The 22,435-nt window shown below is 37.5% G+C and overlaps 1 long non-coding RNA gene across 7 annotated transcripts in view; it reads left to right on the top strand.

Moving 5' to 3' along the window:
- LOC116235935 (uncharacterized) overlaps nucleotides 1–22,435 on the top strand; it is a 352,161-nt gene that overhangs the window by 209,218 nt on the left and 120,508 nt on the right. For 5 of the 7 annotated variants that reach the window (XR_016468421.1, XR_016468417.1, XR_016468423.1 and 2 more), the window contains exons 7-8: nucleotides 679–722; nucleotides 11,314–11,431. This is a non-coding gene — a long non-coding RNA (uncharacterized LOC116235935). Of the gene's footprint in view, nucleotides 1–678; nucleotides 723–6,782; nucleotides 6,896–11,313; nucleotides 11,432–22,435 lie in introns of all 7 variants that reach the window. The other 2 variants (XR_016468418.1, XR_016468419.1) reach the window with 2 other exon arrangements.

Here is a 22,435-nt window from a genome sequence, read left to right on the forward strand (position 1 = left end):
GCCTGCTAATTGATGCTTCTTACCTTTTTCAAATAAAACACATCAAAGGGAGAAAACAGCTAAGAAATCCTGTTCTGAATAGACAGCCATTGTCTTGCATGCAAACCAATATGTAATATATGTGTATTTTTTTCCTCCACGCGTGTGCTTCTTAATATGTGAGGCACATAGAAGGAAGGCACCAACATCACTTGAGCATGATTCTGTAGGCAAGTGGCAGCAACAAAAGCTGAAGGTTGGGATGTGTATCCCAACCCACTCTGAATGCAATTTGAACCCACCCCTGAAAACAAACCATGGCATATCCTACTGATTGCCCTTTGGTTTTGTGCTGGTGCTTTTTTCAAACAAAGACAGTTCAATGCAATCTGTAAACCCTTGGATGTATTTTTCAGTTTTGTAAATTTTTATGAAATTATTCTCACACATCCAAATTAAGGTGGAAAAATATGAATAGGAAAAAAAGAAGAAAACTAGATTAGTGATAATAATTTTAGCAAGTGTTAGCAGTTTAGCGGGTCTTCTTTTTACTTTCTCACTTCTCTGTGTGTGTAGAATAAAGGAATTAATTAATGAGCCTCCATTCTGGATAAGAGCAAAAATGTGAATCCTGAAATGCTAAGAGGAAGCGTACCCTCAATCTTAATTCCTTTCCACTTTGATTTCTTGTCATTTCAGATAAACATAGAACAGATATCTAAGCTATTGGATGTTTCTAAAAGGTCAGTCTTTTAATTTTCTTTTTTGCTATTTATTTTTTTTCTTAAGATTTTTTTTCTTAAGCTCTTTAGTACTGCTAGTATGACTTGTGTATCATTCTGAGCATGCTAATCCATTGCATTATGAGAATTACATATTTTTCATGTTGGTAATCACATAGATTAATATCAAGGTCAATAATCTTTGGAAATATTTCATTTAAATACCAAGTACTATTCTAAAATGTCAAAACATTAATTAGTTCCTAGTTAGATAACTTCTACAATATACTAAAAAAGGGATCTTGTTTCTGTAATTCATAGAAAGTCTAATCCAAATCCCATTGAAGTCTGCAGGAGGTTTTTCAAAGCAAATAAGATGAAGATCATAAAGTCTTTGTATTTCTGTGGGATGTAGTGCTTTCTTTGTTTTTCTAATGAAGGCAAAAGAGAGTCTGAACTGGGCCTGTGGGCTAGAAGATTGCATAACATTTTCATATGCTTGTAACGTAGAGCTCAATGGATAAATATTAATAACAATAACAATCTTATTTGTGCATTCAGGGTAACTCAATGCTGAGCAATTGCTTGGAAGTTTGGATTGTCTATCCATTGCAAATAGCATCTGTGCTCAATTACATTCGGTCCATTAGGAGACAGAGCTTTCAGAAGTAATAAAAGCATCTTAAGAGAGGGTTTGCACTAGAGAGCTAATGATTTCTGAAAAAGACAGACAATCGACTTGATTCCACAGGTACTGCAGAAGGGAAAATGTTCCAGATGAAATGGAAATTATTTCATGAATCATCTCATGATTTCACAGAAATAAGGGAAGTATTATTACTGATTATTTTCTATAAAACAAGTTTAAAAACATACCATCGTCTAAAAAGGAAAAGTGAAAGGTTTCTAAATTGGATATTTCAATATTGCTAATGAGAATGAAGTGAGCTGATGAATGTTGAATCATTGCTTGGCAGTTTTTAAACAAATATTATCATTCATTCTCTTTCCTGCCTTGACAGATGATGTTTCTTGTTTAAATGAGGCTTCCTGACTTTTGATAAAAGGCTGCTGAAAATAGCATTCCCCTGCCCAAGCTGTATATGCACTTCTAGCATATACTGACATACTGACAGGGAATAAAAATTTGGGATGCTCTGCAGTGTTCTGCCCTTTCATGAAGAGTTTGTCATGTGTGTGAAGTATGACATACACCATGGTATCACTATATCACATTACCCAGTGATGAGTTTAGAAGCTGCCACTGCTGTCTAATTCAGCAATCCATATTGAAATTGAGTAGCCTCTTCTCTCTTTTAAAAGTAGGGCATCGTTAAATTGAAGTAACCTATTGTGTGCAGCAGACTAGGCAAGGAAGTGGGTGATGTTCTCCTGCCTTCAGCTGTCTGTCCCTGCCTGCTGGCTGCTTTCTAACAGAAGAGACAAGTCTGATGGGCTGCTTAAACTCCTTCCCTCACTTCCCCCCATTCTTGTGCTCCATGGAGAGCTGGACTTTGGACTGTAAAGAACAGCTGGTTACTTCACTGATGCTTTATATACCGATTTCAGTGTCTATATGCTCATTTTTATATCTTGTTTATTCATAACTGTGGAAGGCTATGGGGAGTTAGAGCTGAGGAGATGCTTTCCTGTAGGGGGAAAGTTGCGAGGTACAAGATTGAAAATGGATTTTGCAATTGTGGAGCAGGGCTGTGTGTAAGGAAATGCACTTGGATTATGTAGTGTTTTTCTCCTGTTACACAGTTTTTGCATTATTCTTGAAATATTGTTAATTTAACATCAAGCATCCAAAGATAGTGCCAATTCTAATTTCATCAGCAGGTGAGTGTGAAAAATAGTCCAATTTTTTAAACTTAGGAGTGGAAAAACAGAAAAAATAGAAAGCCAATCATGTATTAATTGTGATAGAGCACTATCTGAATTTGAAGAACTAGTAATTCTGCCCATTTTATCAGAGACTCGACCTAACATTTCCCACTGTTAGTGGAAAATATTGATAGAATGCATAAGAATCATTATGTTTGTTTGTGGTGGGTTTTTATGGTTGTTTGTCCTTTTCTTACTTTCTTTTTTTAATAGCATTTGCCCAGATGGCCAGTTAATTATCTTTCTGCAGGCAGAATTATTTAATTTAATGAAGTTTTAAATGTCAGTGACGTGAAAAACCATTACTGTGGTTGTCAGTGCCTTACTCACCTTCAGCTTCCATTTCCCATCACCCCCCACTTTTGCTTTAAGGAGCATCTGAAGTGACAGAGCTTTGATTTCAGTTAAGAGTGCTGAGCACAGAAGTCTTACAAGTAATAAATTATTAAAAAATTGTAGCAAGAAAATTAATTTCTACTATCGTATTCCATGCTGTGTGTATCACTTCTAACAAATGACTATTTTTTTTCATATATTCATTGGTAGATTTACCAGGACAAAATAATTACTTTTTTTCCACCTCTAAGAAAAAAAAAAAAAAAGTTGTTTTCTTGTTTGTGTCTGTGGCTTTGCTGTTTTGTTTTTAATTGAAATAACCATGCAAAGTGAATGGGTTCTATAAGATAAAAAGGAAACAAAAAAGAAGGAACTAGAAAACCACACATAAATGAGGCGCTGGCTCCCTGTCATGTTATCTAGTCAGTAATATTTCTTACTGTGAAATTCCTGCATGTTCACAACAGTTCCATCATCCCACAACACCCTACAGTTACAGAAATTAGTCTCTCCATGCATCATCTTCTATTTCAAGTCAACCAGCAGCACAGTTTCTAATGCACATAAATGAGCTTGTGCTTAATGAAAAGTGATTTTAGTGGTCCCTATGAAATGCTGAACATGTTTCCTGGAGGAGGTGGTCAGTGCCCCATGCCTGTCCATGTGCAGGAAGCATTTGGAAGGTGCCCTTGATAGTGTGCTTTAACTTTTGTATCTGAGTTGGTCAGACAGTTGTACTTGGTGGTTTCTGGGGTCACTTCCAATAGAGCTGTTCTTTATTATTCTACTCTATTCTCATATAAGATCATAGACTGTTTCCATTAAAAAAAATCTAACCATTTTTGTTGCTCCTTTAAATAATTGATCCTTGTTGCAAAAATCCTTGGGTGATTGCTGACAATAAGATACAAAAATATATGTTAGAATAATAAATAAGAATTATGTGGAAAACTGCTACCAGGTGAAGTTTCAACTGTGCTTTGTCTTACTAATTCTGGCTAAAGACTACTTCTGCTTTAATTTGGCTTTGCCTTCATTACAGTGAAGATAATCTTCATGTTTTGGGGTTTTAATCTTTACTGGAGTACCTGTGTAATTCTGTATATTGTATCTGGGCTATAATAATTCTCATTGGAACTCAGTAAAGGCTAAGGATTGCCACCTTTGGATGTGAGAAATAACTTCTTTACTGTGAGGGTAACGGAGTACTGGAACAGGCTGCCCAGGGAGGCTGTGGAGTTCTTCTCTGGAGCTATTCAAGACCTGCCTGGATGCTTTCCCATGTAACCTATTCCAGGGAACCTGCTTTAGCAGAGAGGTTGGACTACATGACTGCAGAGGTCCCTTCCAGTCCTTAAGATTCTGCAATTCTGTGTCTGAAAACCATTTCTTTCTACGCTTTCAGTTTTCACCATAGTGCTGGTCTTGTCTGGAATTCTTGTGAAGGACCCTTCCAACCCTGGCAATTCTGTGATTCTGTGACATCAGGAAAATGAAACACAGCCTCCAGCATGGCCTTTCCCAAAGGCATAATAATAATGTGTGGAAACAATGCAGTATTTCTAGAGTTGTAAGACTCTTACCACAATTAATTTCAAACAGTGTGTCTGTACATCACTAATACAGAGCAATCTCTCGGAAAGCAATGTTTTCAACAAAAAGCAATAGCCTAAATCCTTGGTTCTTCAGTAAGCCCTTGTCAAGCAAGTTTCACTGAAATCTCACTGCCCTACCCTTCTATCTCCATGACTGCATGACAGTGTCCATTGTGCAGTCCAAATTTCCTTTGTCCCTGTACAGTTTTGCCAAACCTCCCACTCCTCACTTTGTGCTTCTCAAGTTGCAGTTTGCAGAAGGAAATCCTCAACAGGACTACCCTGATGCTTAGGAGTAAATAGCAAGCAGGTGAGCTTCCCTGTTTGTTTTGCAAAACCAGGCAGCTCAGAGTGAATATGCATTATGCTGCCCAACTTAGAAGTAAACTTTACTGGATTTTCTCTGTTTACCTGAATTTGTGCTTAATCTGGGCATTGCTTAATTTCTGCATTCTGAGCATATTAGCAGTTCTTTTTTGGGGGGTGTTGGTGAAGGAAGGGTATGTGTGTAGGGAAGCGTTTGAAAATGCCTCTTTGGTTCTTTTAATCGTCTCAGAGAGATTTTATATTGGATCCTAGTTGAACTCAAGAGAGATCTATGGTTATGCGGTTTCCCATGTTTCTTGCTTTTGAGAGAAACATCTGTTTATCCAGAGAGCCTTATCTGAGCTTGGCAGTGAGCACATTCCACAGCCAGAAGAAAGACCAGACAGGTATTTGTCTCCTTTGTAGAAACAACTTCCTTGAGAGCTCCTGTATAAACATAGTTTCTAGCTGAGTGGAATAGCAAAGAGGACAAGAGATCAGCAGGCTGCTGATTAATGAGCTGTTGAGTGGTGTTGGATGTTGCGAGTCTGCTCCACATCTCTTCTTGAAATGTAACATAACGAGGTCGGCCGTGATCAGCACACCCCTCACACTTCATTATTTGATCTCTAAACTGTCAGCAGTACTGACAGTAAGCTACAAATTGCAAGCATTGCTTTGTGATGAGCTTGGGCACATTTTTCAGCACTGCAGGAAAAAAAATAATAAAAATAGCACAGCCACTGCATTACAAACAAATATATTTTCTTTTTCTTAACGAAACTTGGAGCAAGGACAGTAGATGTTGATACACGCTGAGATCATATGGAAAAGCTGAAGTCAGAGCATTCAGTATAAGCTAAAGCTGGCTAAAACATAAATATGACATTTGATTGTAGGAAAAAAAAAATGCTGTACAGGTCAATATAGCATTGATCAAACTTACGGTTTTCAGCTCAGACAAATCTGAAACAGTGTATTAGACAGAGATAATTGTATAATCATAAGGCTGGAAGCAGTGAGCCCACTCTTTGTCCATGCTGGCTGCCTTTTGCCGCATGGGAGATCCACACAGCAATTTTAGAATACAGGCATTAGATCAGCATCACTCAAGGAGATGAGAGCAGACATCTATTGCTTTCTTAAGCAGCTGATTTATTCTGCATCCATCATAGGCTCTCTACAGCAGTTTAGCTTGAAATTTAAATCAAAAGGGGTCAGCTACTTCTTTTGCATGTAGATGTAGTACTGACACAGGTTGTCTAGACAGAGGAAGCAAGGAACAGATTTGGTAGCAGTTAAATACTTAAACCCAAGTGTTTGCGTAAGAAGAGTCTCAAGTGGTACACTGGTTGCAAATGACTCACTGTGAAGGGATATAATATAGTATGTTTCTTAGGATGGGAATATAGAGAGAAAATTATTAACTGTTTTAGCAAGCTGATATGTGTCATATTTCCAGACTGTGACTAGAAACCCACGGAAATAGATTGTTTGTATGTTTTACAGAAAATTGACCCCAAAAAAAGGAATTAATAAAGCAATGAGTCAGTGAGTAGATTCTAGACTGACCTCAGAAAGTGCCATTAGAACAGTCTAATAATTTTCATATCATAAAACTTAGAATTTACAAGAAATAATTTTACTTTGACTAACAGATACTTTTGAGAAATATTGTTCATGGCAGAGAATCCACCGCTGTTGCTGCTTATGTGTTTGAATGCTTATGAGTGTTTAATTGCTCTCACTGGTTAAAAATAATGCATTCTAGTTTTAATCTAAATGATTGCAACTTCCAGTTATTTCTTTATTTATATTATTAGGTAGTTATTTCTTACAGATTTTTTTTTTTAAGAAGGCATATTTAATTGCAATAAATTCATCTTTTATTATGATCTTAGTGTATACTGACGCTCACTAAAACATATGTATTTACAGCTCTTCGTTTCTTCCATAGCTATACTCTGCACCACCTCATTTGAAAATTTTCCTTGAAGCACACTAAAGACTTCAGTAAGACTTTCTGACTGTGTGTTAATGGAACTACCCCGTAATGAGATGAAAAACAAGGTATTCTCAGAAACTGGCAACCAACATAAATTTAGAATGCAAAGAGTGGGAAGAAACGGCCTTTTATTTTCAGTGGGATGCTGGAGTGGTTGCTATCTGACATATTCCTACGTAAGCAACAAGGGATGAATAGCAAAGTTAGCTGACGTTAGGGAGTTAAGAGCATGGAAACTGAGGACTTCTATGATCTCATAGTGCCAAGTGGGCAGCAGATTGAATTCAGTTGATCAGAAAATGCCATACACACAGACAGAAACAAACAAACAAAACTTTTTAATAGCTTGATAGGTTCTAAATATGCCATTATTGAAAGAGAATTGTAAGCTGGTCTGCGGTTACCTGTAGATGTTATCTTGGTTTTAGATGGAGGGCAGAAAAGTGAAGGTGTCAGAAAACACTGTAAAAGATGAGATGGAAACTCACTGTACAGCTCCACACAATTGTGAGGGACTCGCATTTAAATGTGAGCTATGTGTCTGCTCTCCTCATTTCAGAAAAGGGTGTAGTAACCTAAAAAAATGCAGAGAATAATGATCAGAGGTACTGAACACCTTCTACATGCAGAGGAATTGAAATAGCTAAGACTCTACAGCTTAGAAAAGAAATGACTGTGAATGGTTATTTTAGAGATCTATACAATCCTGAATGACATGGTGGAAGTCTTGAGGGAATGATTATTCACTATTCAAAAGGAATAAACCAAAGCACACAAAATGAAATGATCAGGCAGACAGTTTATATCAAATGAAAAGAGGAACTTTTTTGTGTTGTGCAAATGAAATTCAGAAACTCTGAGCCAGGGAGTTTTTTAGATACAGAAAGTTGTGATGGGTTCAAAATGTGATTAGATAAATGATGGAAAGTTGCATAATCAATACTGAGGAGGGAACTGTCAGCTTGGAAGCTGCTGGAAGCTCAGAGATGGGAAGCATCACTCCGTCCCAAGTGCATGCAGTTGTTCTGAGCCTCCACAAATGGTTATTTTTAAAGGGTGGTTACAGTACTGAATGAATCTTTAATCTGATTAGTTACAGTCATTCCTATAATCTTTATATGGTGGATGCAAATTAAAAATTCTAGGGTGCCAGTCAACCTGTCCAAAATAAAACAATCTTTCCACATCTGTGCACGAAGAACTCCTCTGTTTAGATACATTACTGTAACCTCCTTGGTTGCAATACAGTGCTAGAACTAAAATCCCCGTGAGCCTCAGGAATGACATTTTCTAGATTCAATCATTTATCTCTAATTGTTAGTTGTATTTCAATTCCAAGTTATCTATTGCTTTGCTTTGTCTACAACATACTCATCATCTCAGACCTGTGCTTGTTCATAGCTGAATCATGTCTGGGCAAAATTTCCATGTGATCTGACTCTCTTCTGGGTTTCCTTGGCATTTCGGTAGCTGTGATAGGTTGTATAACCTATGGGCAGACCATGTCCCCTCTGCATTTGCATTTTGAATACCTAGCAATACTGCATGATCAGTCACTTTTCTATTTGTTGTTCCAAGTTTCGTTATCATTCATTTAATAGCCTGCTCCATTAACTACTGTCCTTATTACTCACTTTTGTCACTCTTCTTTACAGTGCCTAAACACAAAGTAGTGTTTTGTTTTTCACTGTTTATTCAAGTAAGTGCAGGAAGCATCATGCACAATAAATACTTTTTTTCACACTTCAAATCTATATTATTTTTGCATGAAGCCAGAGCTGGAATGCGAAGAGCATCATGTATATTGCTGCACTTCCTGACTTTGTTCTGTCTTCATATTCTTTAATTCTTGCTCTTTTGGACAGTTTTATTGGCATATGACTGGGAAAGATCTTATATTGCTGTATGCTGTCCCTGTGTATTTTAATTATGCATATATCTTGAGTTCCTGCATGCTCACCCCTACTGGTACATTTAATCTTATGGGGAAAACTGTTTTGCTGTCTATTAAGTTGTAACTGTCTTACTTTCCAGATGTACCCAATGGGAGGAGCACATGCTTATACTTAAGTTCTTCTGTTTCTCCTTCAGTCATGTAAATATTGATTACTGTTATGTACTACTAAATGTTTTTACTCCAAAACTGTGATTGCTATGGAGTGTTTAAAAATCTTTTTAAAAATTAAAATTCAATCTATTGAGTACATGCAGGAGATATTAACATATTTAATATGAGAGCAGTCTCGATAGCGTTGTTAAGATCAGTACTAAAAATACCTAGATTAAGATACAGGCAGGCCAACACAGTCACTAATATTATAGGATTCTCTGGTACATTTCTGAAAGTTTCATGGAACTTTTCTGTATGTGCTTTGCTACAATACTGAGCTGAAAAGAAAAAAAAAAATAAATTAAAAAGTGGAGGATAAAGACTTGATCTCCACCAGCCCGCAGACAGTGAAATCAATGAGCTCTCTGAAACTGGAGTGAGTGAAGAGCCAACCTAATTTAGGAGCCTGCCTCAAAAATTCTTCAGAAAGAAAAAGCAATAAATTGCTGCAGACTCATAGAGTGTTGTTACAGAAAACAAAAACAAAAACAAAAAACAGTGCCTTTGTATGGAACGTCTGGAATTATTTCCTCAGTATTTACATTTTTGTCTAAAAAAATAATAGTAGTTGTGTTGGGAAACTAATACCTGAATGTCAGTGTGTACAACAGTGGAAAAAGATGTCTCAGTACCTGTGGTTTCTAAGAATCTCAGAGATGGCATGGCGTTGTGTTGCTGTTTGTCATTCTACAACTGCAGTACCTCTCTGAAGGACTCTACTCAAGTTATTTCCCATCCTCTTAGAGGCACGATACAGATTCTAACAGTACTCATTTTCAGGTTGTGTTCACATGAATGGCTGCACTCAGAAGTTCTGGTTTCCATTCAAAGGCTGCTCTACTTTTGACAATTGGAAAGAAACATATAATTAAGTGCAACATGAGAATATAATTTTTTGAGATGCTTAAAACTTTTAAAACTTCACGGGCTGTTGATGTATAAGTCCAAAGAAAAAGTAGCTTGATTGGGGTTGTAACCTTCAATTATTTATACAAATGTTATCTAACCGAAACAATTAATTTTAAAATGGTTTGAACATTCCTGTAAAAGCATTGCACATAATGCTTATGTTTCTGCAGCTTGCTGAATTAAATGCTTTAATTATGAAGAGTTACCAAAAGTGATTAAACGTTGCTCCTTGTCCACAGTTTCCTCCACAATAACAACACTAAGCATCATTTGTGTGAATGTATGACTGACCATTTACCACTGTCTGGTCACAGTTCATTGCCTTTCACAGAGGCCGCTGGGGTTAAGGTTACTGTCTGGAGGATTCTGCTCCCTACTTGTCATCATAGCTGATGTTGGTACTGTACTACTTTATCCCATTCAAACAGATTAACGCTTGTGCATTTTAGAACAATTTCAGGGCAAAAACAAAAGCAGATAAAAATTCAGATTTGGAGAGGCAAACCTTTTGTCCCTGTTACTCTGTAGTGCCAACATGCTGAGGCATGGTAAGCTGGAGACACCAGCACAGTGCTTGAGCTGACAGGCAGCCTCTGACAGATGCTGTTGGGGATGACAAAACATTGTAGGATTTTGTCTTGGGTGCAAGAGTCAGCGAAGAGTGAGTTGGGGCTGGCAGAGGCTCACCACTAACCCATCCCTGCCAGAGGAAGCAAAGCTCTGTCCCATCACTTTGATGTGATGGACAGCCATGATGCTGTGGGGGGTCCTCCCCTCAGAGGGAGCTGAGAAAAGCTAATGTGCTCATGCATTAAACTTGTCTGACCTGCAAATACAGGATGGGTGTATGGAGGGAAGTGGGAGTTGAAATAAGGTGTAAAACCTGCTGTGTTTTGTTGGTATCATTTGAATATTCAGTAAGCTTGGATACTGTTGTGTTACTAATTGAGGTCTTTGGGATTTTGACCATTATTTCTTTCTCCTGTAAATTCTGTGCATTTAACTTAGATGGAATATATTATCTTTTATAGAAGTGAAGGTTTTCTAGAACTCAGTCTGGCATTTTGTATACAGCAGGGAAATCAACAAGAAACTTTTGAGCTTCCAGATGATTCTTAACTGTTTTCAAGTGTCAAAGACTATCATAAAATGTGACCTTATTTTTATGTAGCACAGTGTATGCATTCTGTAAAGCTGAAGAAACAAAACCACACAAATACTCACTGAAAAAACTACCCAGAGCTTTGAATTCCTCAACACAATACAGTTCAAAATAAGACTTTTCAGTTATCTAGTTTAAGCAACAATGAACTATTCCCAGAGTTGTCAATAATATAACAGTAAGAGATTTGCTCTTTCAATCCTAAAAAAAAAATCACATCTCAGAAATCTATTATGAAAGTCATTACTAAAGGTGATGTACCATGTAACTAATATTTCACTTGCTCTATGACTGTTTTTCAGATGGGCAAAGGAAGATGCTGTCCTATTCCAAGAAATGCGAAAGAATTATCAAGCATGTCTGTGCCTCTCTTGCCATTTTGATATCAGGGAGCTCATCCAGCTGTGAACCAACAGCCTTGTGAGTATACACATACAGCATACACATATCTATGGTATCACAATCCTAAATTCTCATGTTCTTCCTGCATTGTTTTAGAAATTGGTTAAATAACAACATGAGCTGTTGAGTCTTCTGCCTGAATTTTCAGGTGGAGGCTCCACATACTCTGTGTCCTTTGAATGTCAGTACCTGCATCCCTTGTCCTTCTTCCCAGAAAGAACAGTGATGCTGTTGACATTCCATATGAGTGAAGCAGTGGGAAACTGCATGGTAGTAGCCACTGTTTCAATATCTCTAGAAGTGCTATTTTATGAGATTCTTCCCATGGTCACAGAGGAGAAGTGTATTTCCGTGTAGCTATGCAGATCTGCTGCATTATACTCTATGAGGAGTGTAGGGTTCTCTTGTCAGGTGTTTTTACATCCTAAAAATATGTTTGAATAATCATTCATATCTTACAAAGTATTTCCTAAAGTAATGCTTGACTCTAAGCATCGGATGATTCCCTCCAAAAGCAGTGTACATACAAACATGCATGCAGAAAGATGTTGAGAACTGTAATAGGCCAGGGGAGAATCAGTGGGAATATGAAAGCAGCAAAGGAGCAAATATGACAAAGGAGGCTTTCTGAATGGCTTATTTTAATCTACCAGAGCTGGAAGGCCACCCAGAAATCAGTGTACCTGGGTCTGGTTTCATGAGGCACCCAGTTTTGGAGACACAGGACAGTGATGGCTTTTGATGTCCCACAGAAATAGGTCAGGATGGAGAGCTGCTCTGCAAGCTCTGGAAGGTCTCAAAAACATCTATCCATAACTTGAACATTGTCACCACCTTACAAAGAACCGCTTAGATGTGACAAAAACTTGACAGCTGCCATCTGTTGTCATTCCTGTCATCACAACAAATCTTGGACAAGAAGCACAGGAAACCAAACTTTCATGTTCTGGCAAGTGTGAGAATCTGAGAGCCTAAGTGAAACGTTTCTCATTTCAGTTTTTACTTTTAGATAAGTTCCTCCCTTTCACTACATTGCTGCATTTTGTTATGGTGCTGTTACAGTTTCCTACTTATACACACACCAAAAAAATGAGAATGTGTCTTGAATGTGACTAATCTAAACCAGATTCCAGATGATCTGACTAAAAACTCTTTCTTGGGCCCGTTCTTTCCAGATTTTCCCCTGGGAATCACTCAAGCAGTTTATCAAATACTTCAAAGTTACACGGTCCAAAACACTATACATTAATTAAAATGTATATATTCATTTAATTCTTGCCAACTTCTTCCTTATTAATAAAACACAATTCCCTGTATGCTGAAAAAATGACCTTTATGTTATAAATTCAAGGATTCCTAAAACAGATGGTGAAGTCAAAACAACAAAAAAAAAGATAACAAGTAAAATCCCAGCTTGTCCGGTCTGACTGCAAGGACCAAAGTATGCATATTAAAATAATCTTGGAAAGCTGGCTGCATGAGCTAAACCATATGGGCTTAGTTATGTTACATAGCACCCTTGAGTTAAAACTTATTAGCATGTCTTCTGCTGTTCATGAATAAAATTTAAAAAGCTCTCTGATGGTGATGATGAGATGTTTAACATTAGTGAGTGAGCATCAGAGTTCAAAGGATTTGTGCCATTCATAGGATGCAGTATGCTTACTGTTTTTGGGTAGAGATTGTGATATACAGGAGAGAAATGTCATGTTAATATGGCTGTAACTATGGTGCTTAATGTAAACAAAAGAAAATCTGTTCAGATTAAATGGCTGAAGGCTCCTGAAGGTTTTATGTGACAGAGAAGTTGTTGTCTTTTTGTCCATTCCAGTGAGTTGCTCTTCTTAAAATGTAATATTTTATTATTATTATAGGAAAATAACAGCATTAAATTATCATAAATCCATCTCATCGCTTTTCCACATGATTGATAGGAGGCTTCTGAACTGGCCTCAGTATGGATTCCTACTTCTGGTCTTCTGACCAGATTCCAATGTTTTGATTTGTGGGTTATTTTCATTTTCTGTCATCAAGAATGAGATCTACATAGTTTTGTTATCCTTGTGCTTGTTGATTTTTGTTTGTTTGTTTCTGAATGGTGAGAGCTCATTCCTCCCATATCCCAAGCTTTCTGTATGTGCTGCCTTTATAATTGTACCTGTCAGTCTGTGTGTGTGCTTTGTGCTAAGCTAATACCTCCTGCTAAAAAGAGCTTGCTTTGCTTTGTGAGTGTGGCAGCATGTGGTCTGCTGTAGTGTCTGGCTGTTCAGACTGTGGGCCTTGTGCGCAGACTTTGCAGTCGTGTTTGTCAAAATACTTCCTAGATGCTGAGACAGACTCTTGGAACTGCAACAATTTATATGTATGTACTGTTGTACTTGCTTGAGATATGCTAATATCTGATTATTGTATGATAACAGAATAAAATCCATTGAATACAAGAGGAGCTACATGTTGCTTAAGCTGTCATTTTTAAGACTAAGCAAGTAGGTTCCTGGGTTTTGCTTATCGAGAACTAGGAGGTACATTATAGATACATTCCAAACCTGTTCATAGATTTTCTCTTGTACGATTTATGTCTGAAGTGTAGAGTCTGGCACTTAATAAATTATCACATGCAGATATTGATGGAGAGCAGATAGAATTAATAGTGAGGACAAATCTTTTAAATTTTTTTAAATCTTTTTTTCTCCTCCTAGTTGCCCTTGCCTATTCATCTGTAATTTTGTCTCGCATCTGTTTGCTACTTTACCAATCCTGAATTGAATGTGATGGGTTGAGGTGGAGGAGTATACTTAAAGCTGTTTGCCAGAAAGAACAAAACTTGTGGACATGGAGACAGCTCAGCATCTGACATAACAACTTTGACTTTCTCCTACTGCAGTGTTCATTTCTCTTATAGCAAAGTGGACTTGCTGTAGGTTCTGTGCAGAACAGGTATTTAGATAGCAGAATTTCTCTGGCCTATTGTATTGTGTTAGTATGCTGCTGATAGCATCATCATTGCACAAATAAAACATAAAGTGCATATTTAATTAGTTACCTGACATTGAATCCAACCTTAAAAATCGTTGTCTTTGAACACGTTTGTCACCCTGACATTTTTCTGTGGAGGCAATGGATAATAACCCTTAAAGTATCAGTTACATTCCAAAGATCATTTCTTACATTCCTAGAGCATTCTTCAGAATGGTAGAAGGAAAAAGCTTGGTATTTCTCCAGGAGGGAAACTAAGATGACACTTTTTCAAATTAGGACCTACTGGACTTGTGTAACTGAATCAAATAGAGCAAATAAAGAGTAAAACTTCCTCGTCAGGTTTGAGGCTTCCCTTCTAATTTCTGTAAGAGTATTTTCAGCAAGAGCACCAATCTGTTTCTGGCTTGATAGATTGTAGTACTCTGCCTTTGCTGCTCCTATTGTCCCTAGTTGATACTTTGTTCACATGCTAGTAATTGTAGATTATTGGTGCGCGTGTCTTTCATTGGCATTTAGTTTATGCAGCTTAGTTCATTTTATACTCCAGTGGAAATTACTGTTTTACTTTAAATGCTGCAAAACCTGTGCTGTTCAAGCAAAAATTAGCATCTGACCTGTCAGAAGAAATGATTGACATTTTTCATCCCTCTTCATTGTGTTGAGGCTTGGCAGGTTTTCTAGTTGAATACTTCAGATGTAATGACAGTTGTTCAAGGCTGACAGATGCAGTTTCAAAAGATAAAATGAATCTTAGAACAGCAGTTGATATGCACAGCAACTTGCAGGAAGAGGATTGTCTAGTTGAATTTTGTTGCTGCTAAAGTAGAAAAAATGTATAAAATATTTTTGTGTATCAAAAATATGAAATTTAAGTGTTTTAAATTCAGTGAAAATACTTTTATAAGAACTGACTGTTAATTTTGGAAAAATGGATCAGTTCTGCATACTAGTCTCCCAGCCTCATTTCCATTAGAACCAGCATCTTCTGTGGAGTTCCAGAGCTTTCTGCTGCTAGTGGAGTAACAGTCTTCCTGTTTATCAACCCCAGGCACTGGTGGTTTGTTTTTTTGCTCTTCTCATGGACTTTTGCTGACATTTGGCCAAACTACACTGAGTGTTTGGATGCTAAGATAATGGTTTTGAAAGATATAATACATTCAGCTTGCAACTGCTTTCTGCTGGCAGCTGGGCCCGGGCGAAGGACGGAGCCCTGGGGTCACATTCATCTGGTGCATCCCATGAGGACAGGGTCAGTAGGATCCCAGATCTGGGGATGGAGTGGGGAGCATGATGACAACTAACTGACCTTCCTGCTGGTCTCTGAATTTTAGTTTCCTATAAATAAAATGGTGATATTGATGCTTCACAGCCTCACAGGGATGTTTTGAGAATAAACACATTGAAAGTGTGTAAGACTTTTAGATACTATGCAGATGGGAGCTATAAAAGTCCTTCAGACAGAAAAACCTGAGCCTTAGCAGTTCTGTGACCTAGATCAAGCAGCTCTATTGCCATCACCAGAGCTGTCTGAGCTCAGCTCCCTCAACTGTGTAATTAGCTAGTCTCAAATTGCCCTAAACATTTCCAGAAGCCTTTGCAGCTCTTCCTTTCCCCTTAGGTATGGGTATGCCACTTTATTTTCAGAGATCTACATCCTTTAGGTTATTTCCTAGTCATACTTCAAGGTTAGTTTCTACCTAGTTTCCTTTTTTTCTTGCAGTTGCTTTGCTGACACCATTAAAACAAAACATTCCATGTAATAGTGTTTTCTCTTCCAAAGGGCAGAATTAAAGCTTCTCCAGATAACTCCCATCTCTGTTGTAGTGTCTCTTAGGATATGCAGGATTTTATCTGAGGGTGCAAATGACTTCATCCAGCTCTTGATATGGATACTGGAAAATCAGCCATGATCATTGAACTCTTTTCTGCAATAAACAATCTTTTTTTTCCCCCCCTATTCTTTCTTCTAAATACAGAAAATAGTTATGCACAATGCAGATGTTTCTTGTGCTTGTTTCCTGTTAAGGGAAGGCAGCAATTAAGGATTTTCCTCTCCTTTATAGAATACCAGTTCTGACGTGCTACCACTTGAAGAGGAGCATTGTTGCAGCTGAGCTACATTTATCTTATGTAGATTACTTTGTTGTTGTTGTTGTAGGCAGGTGAACAAATACAATTTGATGCTTGGAGTTTTTTCAAGTGGAGCCGTTTATTGAGTGGTTGTAATTCCTAAGTGATGTTTGTGGAAAAGCTTTTTTTCTGCAGTTTTCTGTGTGGTGAAGCATGGATATCCTTTGCCAGCACATTGATAACAAAGCCAATTAATGTAATTGCTCGTTTGTTTGCGATGAGGAGAGAGGGAAAAGAAGGGGACAAGAAATACAAATTATGCCTCTTTTCATATGATTTAGGGAGGTTTTTTTGTTTGTTTTTTTTTTTGTTGTTGTTGTTTTTGGTTTTTTTGTTTTTTTTTTTTAAACCAAAACTTTCTTTTCATTCTTACCAACCACCATCATCTTTTTTTTCTTATTTTAGCTTTGGAAACGGCCACTTCTCTCTTTTGTTGCAGTGTTTTTGTGTTGTCATTGCAGCAGGTGCACTGCTGTGATGGGGCAAAGGGCTGCTGCTTGCAGTGGCTGTTTTGTTTGAGTGTCTGTGGAGAAGGCTGACCCAACTGGGAGAGCCTCTGAAAGCTACTGAGTGATACAGAGGTTTCAGGAGAACATTTCTCTTTTATCCAATTGATAGCAATAGTTCTCTTTGAAGAGTTACTCTGTGCCACTGTCAGACACAGCAAGCACAGCTCAGAATTTCTGTCAGCAGTAAACAATACCTAAGGCATGAGATATCTCAGAATGAGTAAGAGGGCAATATAAACCAAATCTGCATTCCACTGCAAGGATAGAGGCTGTTAGTACATGAAGAACCTTTCCAGACCTGAAGTTCTTCTTCTGCTTCAAGATAGATAGAAGTAGAGCAATATGGTAAGATTTGCCCTAATTCTGCACCAGATATTCTTTTTCTAGGAAATGTAACCATTTCTAACCCAAACTATGTCCTCTCAAGACTTTTTATTCATCTTATGCCTTCACACAAATGAAAAAATCATTCACAGAACTGGATTTGAGTCAACCTTCTTTCACAAATTCCTTTTATTTCTGAGTTTGAATTGCTTTTCTGATACTCCATGAAAATGAGAAACTCAGAATGCTGAGTTGGAAAGAAAAAAAAACTTATTTTCTGTACTAAATTAGTTGTAGACATTTATAAATAAGAATGAAACAAAGGAAGGCAATGGGCTGCAAAATAAAGACTATTTAGTGGCCTTCTTTGTTCATAGTGAAAAATGGACATGTACAAATTTGTTTTGTTTCTCTCCTTCAGAAAGAATTAGTTACCATGGCAACTAAAACATAGCATGACATATCCTTTGCTAGTCTGCATCTACAGAGCACTTTTTAAGAGAAAAAAAATGTCTTAATTAACATCTAAAAGAATTAAAGAGACAAGGTATTTCTGTACTGATACTCAGCTTTCCTTTGTAGATCTTGGATGAGGGCTGTATGAAGGCCCTGTTTTTTCATTTATGAAATTGGGCAGAAAGAGGAAATGGTTTTGGTTCTCTTTAGAGGCCAATAAGAAAATCTATGACCTGCCTCACTTAAATTTTGTCTGAAGTAGAGTGAAGTCAAGTTAGTTGCAATAAATGATCACTTCTAATGTTAGAAAGCGCTTACAGCATCTCAGTAAATGCTGCACATTAAGTGCATGGCCATAAACAAGACACTCAGCTTAATGATCTAAAATCTGGAATGACTCAGGAACCAAAGGTATGGGTCTTAATTTTTCTAACAGTGTTAGAATCAGCATAAGAAAAACAATACTTTCCTATTTTGGATACTGATGCCATGGGATGTCACTCCAGAGTTCCCTTGGCCCTGATTCCCTGGCTTGAAGTCAGTAGTGAATGAGGATTTTCCACATTCTTACTGTCTCAGATTTAGCTGATAGTGTCAAAAAAGCTGCTAACTCATGATAGGTTACAGGCTGACAGAATATTCCTGAAAAGTATATGCTGCTCCTAATGGAAAGTCAAGTATGTGAGGTTGACTTCACACATGTAGGTGGTAGGCATAATTAAATAGAAGAAAACTGTCTGTCTAGAATGCCATACAGCAGTAGGAAAAGGCCTGGCTGGGTAATACATGTAATTCTTCCTCTAGATAAATTGGGCACAGGAAAAGGTATGTTCTTCCTGATAAAATCCCACAGAGCACAGGAAAAAAAATCACTTGCTATGCCTGCTAGTTTATTTTCTGGGTTGTGAAAAACCAGTGACTGAACATTTTACAGCTCTTAGGAATTATTTTCAGATGGTATTTATCTATTTCATATCTAGATTCTTGCCTTAAAAGGAGAGTACTCAAAAAAGAAAAATTATCTGATGGCAGTCATACATGAGATTTTTATGTTTTTAAACTACCTGTGGTTCACATCCCAGGAGATTGAAATCCTATGAGAATATTTCCTGTTTTGTTCTTGTCCTTGTTTTGTAAGTAGTCTTCATAACTTTTCTCTGTAACATCTGTTATTAGTTCTCTGAGCCTGTTGGACCCCCTAGTAAAATATATTAAAGAAGTTCACTATGCATTTACTGACATTTGGAATTAGGATCTCTTGCATATTTATTTTAATTAAAAAAAAAAAAAAAAGCTTTTGGAAGGTATTTTTCTGGATCAGAACCAATAGAAAGCCTTTGAGCTAAATTTTCAAATATATATGGTTTTATTTTGCTCCATTGATGATCCTGCTGGTTGTGGGTCACTATATGGCTCTTCCCAAACACATTCAGGCAGCATCAGATCTTTTGTATGCAATGTTTCTCCACAACGTGAACATGGATTTCCTCTCTTGCTTAATGTTACAGAGACAATAAAATAGGTTATTTTACTCTGAAAGCTGGGTTTGAATGAAGAGTCATTAAAAGGTTCATACCCTGTCTTACACTTTGAGAATACAAAATTCACTGCTCCTGTCACTTTCACATTTGAATTGTAAGTTCCAGCTGATGAATAAACAAACTGGAGAATATCACACAGGAAACATTCATGTGCAAAATGAAATCCCTATTATAGTACTTTGCCTCAAATGAAATATGCTTTGTAACTCTTCTCGTAGTGATTCCTGCTGAGTTCTGTCAATGATGTGCTGAAATGCAGTTGTCTCTCATCCTTCTGCTTAGCCCTAGCAGAATGCAATCCTTTTGATGAGACTTTGTGAAGTTTTTTGACAGAAAATGAAGCGATTATTGAATTATTCAGTTCCTTGATTAGAAACTGGTTTTGTGCCAGAATATGCTTGTTTGAAATTAAACAAACAAGAAACCTAGTATTGAATTGCTTTCAGCTAAGTTTTCTGAGTTATTTTGAATATGCACACTAGAAATTGACATCTTCAACGAGACTGTATAAAGAATCCTTGCTCTCTGTCTTCATAGTCCTCCAAGGCTATCGTAGAAGGCATTTGCACTCAGATAAACCTGCTTGAATCTATCTCCCATGTCAGGGCATCCAACAAGTCAAATGATTAGGAGATAACTTCACATATTTCTCTGACGTACTCTTAGTCCTGGCTTCCAATTCCAAAGCATTGCAAAGCTTTGGGTAACACACAACTACTTAAAGCTGCTCTTTCCCCTCAGAGTTATGCACAGCATCACTTTTAAGAAGCACAATTATGTTTGTTTTGCTTTCTCTTCATCTATGTGCAAGTAACCAACTCTGATGTCTGTTTCTTTTAACCCGGGTATTTTCTTGTCTAATTTTCTGGTGAAAAAAAAAAAAATTTTAGATTATTTTTTATAATTCTGCAGTTTAAGCGTTATATTAATTCGCACATCACTGTCGTCTGGGAGCTGAGGATAATAAGAGCTTAAAATGATGTTACTCATATGACATGAAACGTTCCTTAAATCCATTCCCATTAAATTGCAGTCTGTTGCCAGAGATGTTCATTTCAGATACCGCATGCTTAGTGAAAACAAATGTATATAATTCCCTGTTTAGCCAAATATGCTCCAGAAAAGGATCTCAGAAAAGCGAGAGAGAATTAAGACTTCCAGAGCTAGGGCTTGTTTGCTTGCTTGTTTCCAAGACTACAGAAACAAATCTTGGCTTTGCTTTGGGAGTTAATTTTTCTTGTGGCACAGTTAGCTTTTCCGTTTAGTCTGTATGTAGGTTGCTCTGAAAGTAATGCTTCCTATTTATTTCCATGGAAACTACAACAGATACAAAGAGCACAATAATACTGTTTGATCAAGCAAGTTCTTGGCTACAAAACACTATTTTTCATCATATTTACCACCACTAGCTGATTTGCATGAATGAGCTGATCAAGACACTCTTCATTTTGTGATGTAACAGCTGTGCATGGCCATCCAGATTGCAGCTTGTCTTTCACATCACTGTCAGTACTACTGAAACACACCACCCACTGCCTCACTGTGCTCACCTCCACTGTTTGGTCTCCATAAGCATTCAGCAAACATAGTGGGTGCCATTTTTTCCACGTGGAGAAATTCAATTCCACACCTTTGCTTTCTGTGCACTTCTATGTCAGCCTGCCCCTCTGCTGCCATCTGTCGCACAGCAACAAAATGTAGCAAAATATGGGAGGAGGATCAGCCTCTACTGAGTATGTACCAGTATACCAACATTTGCCTCTGACATGGGCCAACAGAATAAAATAGGAGGCAGCACTTGCATTTTTTGGCTTATGCAGTGAGCCTTATCAGTTTCATTTCAAATTGTTATGACAGGTTGGAAGTGTGCCATGCTGAGTACCCTGCTTTGATAGCTATAGCTGATTTCCTTGGAAGTATTTCTGAAAATCATTATCTTAACATCTACATTTCAAGTGAAATTGTTGTCTTTGAATCACATGGACACACACATGGTGCAGCACTGACAAGATGCAGCTCTGGACTTAATTTCATCTGTTTTAATGTAATGCTCTAGAAGGTGTGCTTGCAGGCTCCAAATCTCTCCCACATAGGTATTCAGTTTATCCTATTCTAGATGACATACATATGCCTATTTTAGGTTCACGTCTCTATTACTGACAGCTCCCATGGTGTTATTGTGTTGCTTTTAGTATTTTCAGCTAATGTTAACTCTGAGGGATGATTTTACTTGTGTGTCCCCATTACACTCTAGGTTCTTCAAAGTAGTGACCAGAACAGAAGAATCCCATGGGGAAAAACGAGGACATTTTTTCTTCCCCTGGGATCCATTGAGCACAGTCAGGGAAAGACCATCTTGGAGGACACAAGCAGTTAGGATTCTACAGCAAGGAGCAGTTTCAAAGGGGATTAAATAAGTGAGGCTCCTGGGGGCTGGAAAGGACTGGGCAGAATTTGCTTCAACTCAGAATTTCAGTGGAAATGAAGATTGCAGAAGGTAGAGTTGCTTACAAATCCTTATTTCTATTTTTACTTGCCCAGTTGCTTCTCCATCATTAAATATGTTGGCCTATATTCCAACACAACTCCTTCTAGCTTAAAATCCTTTAAATCTTTTTGGGAAAACACAAAGGGCAGCCACCAGAGGAGGAAAAGTTTGCACAGGCCCACTCCCAAGTTCAGGGCAGTTTGTTGTTCTGCAGCACTGCTCTTTAACAACATGTCGCTTCTTATCTCCATCAGTAAATGTTCAGGCTACCTTTCCTATTCAACAACTGAGCTCAGTTTTTGACCTAGCATCAAAATGCAGAAAACTTCTAGGCTTCAGTTTTTGTGTATCCTGATGTAAAAGGACAGGCATTGTCTTCTCACTGCAGCCACTTACATTGGCTCAGTTATGTTAAAAGTGTTCTCTTTCACACTTTATTCTGCCAAGTTTCAAAGCTTGTCTCTTATGTAAGTGTACATTTTAAATTTTAAATATGTATTTTTAAATTAATTTCATTTCAATATGGCTTACTCTTAAATTATAAGGTTTGTAATTTCAGCAAGGTTAAGAAACTTGATTAGCTAAACATTTGTGT

This window comes from Phasianus colchicus, chromosome 7, assembly GCF_987193195.1.
Source record: "Phasianus colchicus chromosome 7, bPhaCol1.hap1.1, whole genome shotgun sequence".
Lineage (NCBI taxonomy): Eukaryota > Metazoa > Chordata > Aves > Galliformes > Phasianidae > Phasianus > Phasianus colchicus.